Source organism: Epinephelus fuscoguttatus, linkage group LG11, assembly GCF_011397635.1.
Source record: "Epinephelus fuscoguttatus linkage group LG11, E.fuscoguttatus.final_Chr_v1".
NCBI classification, from domain to species: Eukaryota; Metazoa; Chordata; class Actinopteri; order Perciformes; family Serranidae; genus Epinephelus; species Epinephelus fuscoguttatus.
The window spans coordinates 37,716,483-37,723,438 of record NC_064762.1 but is presented as its reverse complement, the minus strand read 5'-3'; the positions used below and the strand labels follow the sequence as shown (position 1 = coordinate 37,723,438).

The 6,956-nt window shown below is 43.4% G+C and overlaps 1 protein-coding gene across 2 annotated transcripts in view; it reads right to left on the bottom strand.

Moving 5' to 3' along the window:
• The window catches only part of LOC125897389 (xaa-Arg dipeptidase-like), a 649,571-nt gene that overhangs the window by 358,437 nt on the left and 284,178 nt on the right, over window positions 1–6,956 (bottom strand). The window lies entirely within an intron of this gene.

Sequence of the window (6,956 nt, the reverse complement as noted above, 5' to 3'; positions counted from 1 at the left end):
TCTATCTCTAAGGGGGGAAAGAAAACCAGCCTCTATCTTTGAGGGGAAACAAAAACGGCCTCTATCAATGAGGGGATCCACGTAAACTGCCGAGTAATGGCCTCCCTGACTGCCTGGCCTGTAGGAAACTCTAGGTGGATGGGGTCCACCACATCAGGGGGCTGAAGGTCAAAGTGCGGCTCTCTCTCCCTCCTAATTGTCGCAATGTTGTGCAGCACACAACAGGCAGCAATTATCTTGCATGCCCTGTCTGGGGCCACTCTCAGCTGGCGCAGACAGGCAAAGCGGGCCTTCAGGACTCCAAAAGTCTGCTCAGTCCTGGCCCTTGTGGTATTGTGGGCCCTGTTGTACAGGGCCTGTGGTCCCGGGTCAGGCTCAGGGTAGGGGGTCATTAAAAATGGCTGGAGAGCATACCCCCTATCTCCAAGCAGCATCCCACTGAAGTCTCCTGTAGATGAGAGGAAAATTGGCAGGATCAGTATTACAATTTGCAGTTTGTATCTTATCCTATTATTTATGAAATTACTTCTGCAGTACTTTTTGTTCCTATTTTTCAACTTGTATATAAGCACCAAAATGACCAAGTCAGATTCCTTGTATGTGTAAAGTTTATTTACTTTATTAATCCCCCTGAGGGGAAATTCAATGTTTTCACTCTTGCTTGTCAATTACACACAGGTCTGAAAGACACACACATGCACAAACAGGACCTATACATGCACAAAGTGGAGAGATGTGAGAGTGAGGGGGCTGCCCTTGGTGAGGCGCAATAAACTCAATAATCTCTCAATCTCTCAATAAACTCGCAATAAATTGGCAATAAACTCGATTCTGATTGAAGCACATATTGTAACACACAATAGCATGCAATGTACAGTTGCTGTACCTTGCTGCAGTCTGCGGCAGAGTGTGCTCTCATTGAACACATGAGAGTCATGTACAGACCCGGGCCACCTAGTATCAACGCTGGTGATTATGCAGTTGGGGTCACAGGTCATCTGCATAGAGATTTGGTAACAGTTCCACAGCATCAGTCACTGCGGCATCAATGTATATTTGATACCCTGTATATTTATTTATATTAAAGTTTAACATTTAACAGGGACAATACATACAACATTGCCATATAGAATGGGAAAATGTGATGCATATAAGATGTCTAGGCTGTGACGGTTGTGACGGTCAACATAATCCCCCTCATCCTCACCCAGAGGCGCGGAGATGGGGATGAGTGTGCCGTCACTACAGCCAAGCATTCTGGGGAAGCCTGTGATAATAGTAGGTTGCATTTAATGCGCTGCATTACAACAGTAAAAGTATAGTGGGGTCTGCACAGTAGGCTATATTGAGTGGTCAGATGGGTTACGTTACCTGAAATCTCATAAAGCTGCTGCTTGATAACGTGTGTTTGCAGGTGGCCTGGAAACACAATGAGCTCATCAATCAAGTGGTTCAGGGCTGAGGCTTAGGCTACTCAGCCGCTCCGCATCCCCGACACTGTAAAGGAAACTGCCCGTGGCTTAAAACCGCAGGGCGATGCAGACTGACTGCGGGACAGTGAGGGCAGCACTCCTGCGGGTCGCACGGGCAACGTGGGTCTCCAAGATCTGGCAAATGTAGGCTAATCCAGCCTGGGCCGCGAAAAGCGGTACCGCTCATACAAGTGCCGATCCGGGTGTTGTAAGGGATCTGCCTGGTCCTGGAAGATCCTTTCCCGCCGTAGCGCTCTCCTCACAATTTACGCTCTCCTGTCAACGGGGTTTGGGAAAAACGGGCAGGCCATTTTTTTCCGAACAGCTGATTGGCCAGTGGGTGGTGCTTTTTATAGGATCAGATTCAAACCTGAACTTACCCTGCTCCGGAGCAGGATAGCCGTTCAGAGTAAGTTACCATGGTGATCTACCCCGATAAGAACTGAACCGGCTTCGTGAGACTGAAAACCCAGGGTTAACCCTGAAGTTACCTTGCTAAGACATTAACCCTGCTTCGTGATACAGGCCCCTGGAGTAGGAGGACATGGGCAAAAAGAGGGAAATGGAGATTGACTAACAACAAGGGTGTGGAGGGGAACACTTGGGTGGAGCAAACAAGACTAATACAGAACAGGTGTGAAGTAAAGACTCTGGGAACAGGGAAGGACTAACGAGACAGGTGTGACAGAGAACAGGCGGCAAAACACACAAAGACAGGAAGTAAAACCAAACACGACATATGAGGAGAGGATCTACAAAATAAAACAGGAAGCAGATTAAACATGAATAAATAACACGAAACAAGGAACACAAACAGAAAACTCCAAAACAATGTCCATAGGATAACAGAATATAAACAAACCCAGGAGCATGACAGAGCCTGCAGTCTGTAGGGAGGTAAAACCGTCACTTTTTCCGTGCCCAGGTCACGGTCTGCCGGCTCTAAAGAATAAGTGGGTATAACGAATGGAATAGATTAATGGATATCAGGCCTTAACATTATGATGTCAAGACATCTTAGTGTTGGTATACATGATTGAATTGAACTGTTTTAATACAACAATGGTGCATGACTGGGCTGATTGATAAGTGCTGTGGTTCTGTATTTGTGCTGGAGGTGATCCCCACTTCACTATTAGAGTGTAGTAGTAAATACTTACAGTTACTAAAGAGATAAACGTAAAGTGCAGGTCTGAAACAGGAAAACCTCCATTCTCCTGCATAAAAGCAAGGACACTGGAGACAAAAAAAAAACTTGTTAACACCCAATCCCCACCCCCTGACCTCCACACCCTTACTTTCCGCCTCAGGGCACGTAATATCCTGCATCGGCACTGAACATTGGCATTGGTTGTAAATCAGGAGATGCAGAATCATCCAATATGGACATAATTCCTAAGGATACTTGACTAGGTGACAACAGGTCCACAGTCCATATTACTTATTTTAATGGGTACTGTTCTAACACACAGATGCTCTTTAAACTTGTGAACTGCAGATACAGAGCCCTAGCATTTTGTTCCACTGAGGCACATTACCCCAAATTTAATTTTATAATAAATTTGCATGTTGTGGCCTCTGGCATTGCTGGTTAAAACAAAGCTTCTAAAAAACAACACTAGTTACAGTAGATGATTAGAAATGACACCAATTAATAAAATTTGCAGTTGCATATTTAGTGCACTGAAAATGGTCTCTTGTGACTGAGATAACTGAGCCATATTTCATTGTGCAGCTTGAGGCTGACATTGTGAATTAAAATCTTTGGAAATTTATCACAGACTCAAGAGACAAGATGGAAAGTACGCTCTGTGTGACAGAGCAGTGTTAACACATTTTTCCTCGAACAGTCCTCTGTGGCCTTGGCAGTAGAAAGTGTTAGTTTCCTCTGGTATATTTTTTTAGATTTCTTGGTATAATGGTTTGCTCTTTGTGAGAGAAGATTAAGAACATCTTTTATCCCACGCTTCCCACTTACACAGTCTGCATAATACTGCCAGCCACGTGTCACAGATCGCTTCATACCTGCTGGTCTGCAAAGGTCATTACTGCATTTGTATTATTCCAAAGCCAGACTAGGTTTTTCTTGACCTGTGGTGCAGTCCCTGACTGACTGATGAGAAAAAAGCCCTGTCTCTATATATTTTCTCAGCAGTCAGATTTCTGACAAAGTTCAATGCCATCACCCATGCACATATTAGTACTGTGCTACTTGAAGTATAGCCATCATTCTTTTACACATTTTCACCCCAGACAGTGGTGCCATAAGATATATTCATTTGTTTGTTTTTCTATTTTTTCTTTACGTAAGTATAATAGCCAGTTCAAGGGAGTGCTCCATACAGCCCCTTACTGAGCAGCTCTTCTGCCAGTTGGCCAGTCCATCATCCACTGCTGTTTGTGCTGTTCACCTGCGCCTTGTCTCGAATTTCACCACAATGGAGTGTCTTGACGTTCTTTTAATTCGTCTGAAGATTTCGGCATCCTCGCCGTGAAAACTTCCTAAACCTTGTTGTCTTTCCAGAGGGACATTTTTGTTACTTTTAAAACAATTTTCCACTCAAACCAGAAAACTACCACATGTAACAACAGCTTACGAACAGCAACAACTGGAACATCAGACAATAAAGACAGGTACATCGTACATTTACAGTACCAATCACAGTTGGTACCACAATGTTACTGCTCTTGTTTATAATGTTTCATAGTGTCATGTAAGCCCATGTGAGTTGGACATCTTTTGGTGTATGACACATGAATAAAAGACCTCAATCTGAAATCATGGTGGCTTTTACTTTTTTAAGATTCAGGGTTAGATGGAAAATAATAACTAAGACAGGTCTGAGAGCAAAAGTTTTTAACTGTGCCGAACAGCCATAGTCAAAGATGTAGTAAAAAGCCCATCGTCATAGAGAGGGTAAAGAGTTTAAGAGTATGGGGTGCCATTTGTAAAGTGGCTCACGCTGAAAATAACATCAACATTTTGCCACATTTAGCTTCAAACAATGTTTAAAAAAGTGTTGTGAATTTTTTAAGGTCACCTTTTACCACATTTACAGCAATATTTGTTAACTTAGAAATATATTAAATGTTAAATCTAAATATTAAATCTAAATCTAAATGTTAAATCTAAATCTAAATGCTAAATCTAAATATTAAATGTTAAATCTAAATGTTCTGGGTGAAACTAAATATTTAGCTAATATGCAAATTCACACTGCCGTTCACCGGAAGTACCAAAAGAAAAAGCTCGAGATGGTCAGACTGTGTTTATAGAATCAAATAATGAATTAAAACCAACTTATCGGGGGAAATGAACACTTGAACATACATTAGCGTGATAATAACTACCTAAAATAACAAGAAACATGTTTGGAGAAATTTTATTTGACGTGTACTTTGAGTTGTTAGTGTCCCTTCAGAGGGAATCGCCTTGTTGTTGACAAATACTTCCGGGTAGAAAACCAGCGGAGTTTAGTCGAGGCACAATTGAACAAACACTGGTGCCAGACACCGCAGGACACTCCCAGAGATCCTGTGTCAGTGCCTCGACAGGTTAGAGCCAAGTCCGATCCAAGGAGGCCCCACCTTGGGTTAGAGGTACATCTGGGGTACTGGCACATCACAAGAATCCTTGAGCAGACTGGGACCTGGGAAATTTAGAAGCCAGATAGACATCTTGAGCTTTTGGGGAGTCATTGGGGAGTAGCCTACTGTTGCCATGAGGGGGGTACTTGGTCTGCAACATTGTTTGAGTGGGCGGAACATGTCAGGTGGTCTCCTCATGAATGCCAGAACTAAAGGTTTCTCAGCAGAACAATGCACTGGAACAAAATAATCAAAGTTATTCACCTCACCTGTCAGTGGTTTTAATGCTTTGGCTTATCGGTGTATTTGCACCAGAGAAACATTCTCATGAGTCTCATGAATATCCACAGCAAATTTATTTTCAAGCTGTCCAGTAGCATTAGAAATCCTCTCAGGGATTTTGCGGAGCCTTTAGTAATGCTAAGTTTCAATTTAGTGTTGGCTTTGTTGCTGCATGAGACATCAGGAACATTTGCTAGATGCTGGCTATCTGTGTTTGGAAAGACATCAATTCGTCTTTGTGCTGCAGAGCGTCCTGCTGGGTTTCTACACTGAGGGTGTTGATGAGTTTCTTCAGCCTCCTACTGTACATTGGCTGCAAGTTCATTATAGCTCATCAAGCTTATTAAAATAACTACAGACTCAGCTTGCCAATGTGTAAGCTGTTTATATTACAGAGCTTCTGGAAATAATGGTTTTGAGACAGAGTGACATGCTATAGATCAAATACTGGATGGTGTACCAATCATACAGAAGCAGAGGCTTCTGATATGGAGACTATCCTCACCAGAAACACTGCTGTTGCATAAAACTAGTCATGTTCATGTTTTCCTGCCAAGCAGCCTCTCTTAGGCTATGTTCACACAGCAAGACTTTTTGTGTTTGGTTGTTAAATGTGGCCAATATCAGATTCCAATGTGAACCACTCACAGTCACATGGCAAGCTGTAGTATGAAAGTGCCACTGAGGTCAGTGTTCACAGTTTCAGTGTTTCTTACAGATTTAGATTCTATTTGGTGGTAGCTGACTGGGGGCTGCCCCAACTCCCTGCTGGATCATTAAACACTGTTGCTTCTGTTACACAGGGTAGATGCAGCGCTGAAGGACCGTCTCCCAGGGACGCTCTCCTCCTGAACTAACAAAGCAGCAGCGGCTAAGATCCAACACCGAGCTGTTAAACAGGGTTGCCAACTCTCACATATCTGGCGTGTGACACACGCATTCACCTTCCATCTCATGGTCTCACTCTGCCCAACCAATTCTCATGCCAGTGACGAACGTTGGAAAAAAGGCTGGCAGCTGAGTATTTTAAATTCATTTCAAACAGCCAGTGCGCCGGGTGGGCGGAGTTGAAGTTTGCAGCCAGACTTCAGAGAGGGGAGAGGAGAAGAGAGGGGCAGACTCCACCTGACCGGCGTACCGGTTGAGTGAAATTCAGTGCAGCCAAATGATTCTGTGGAACTCTCTGATTGGTGCGCAATCCATATTTGCGCTTTGATTGGGCAGCTCTCATCTCACAGTCAGCCGACTACAGGCAGTTTCACGTCCCGGGGAGGACGTGACTTTTCAAGTGAACTGAGAGACGCTTGACTGAACTTGAAGACAGGTAAGTCAGCTCCCTGGTAGTTTGATGTCTTCGGTAGCCTGCCTATCACATAAATACCAAAAGTAGGCTCAGGCTGCAAATGTATCTTGCTCTCAGGCAATTGAATAGCAAAAGAAAAAATAAATCAAATTATAATGTTATAGAGATGACGTTAACAGCTAACAGTTAGCTAGCTAGCCAACTACTAGCTAACATTGGCTAGCGAACATCCAACAGGAGTTTAAGCAAGCGAGGTAGCTAGCTACATCCTCTAAGCGTAACAGGCTGAAACTGTAATTACTTGGAATTTA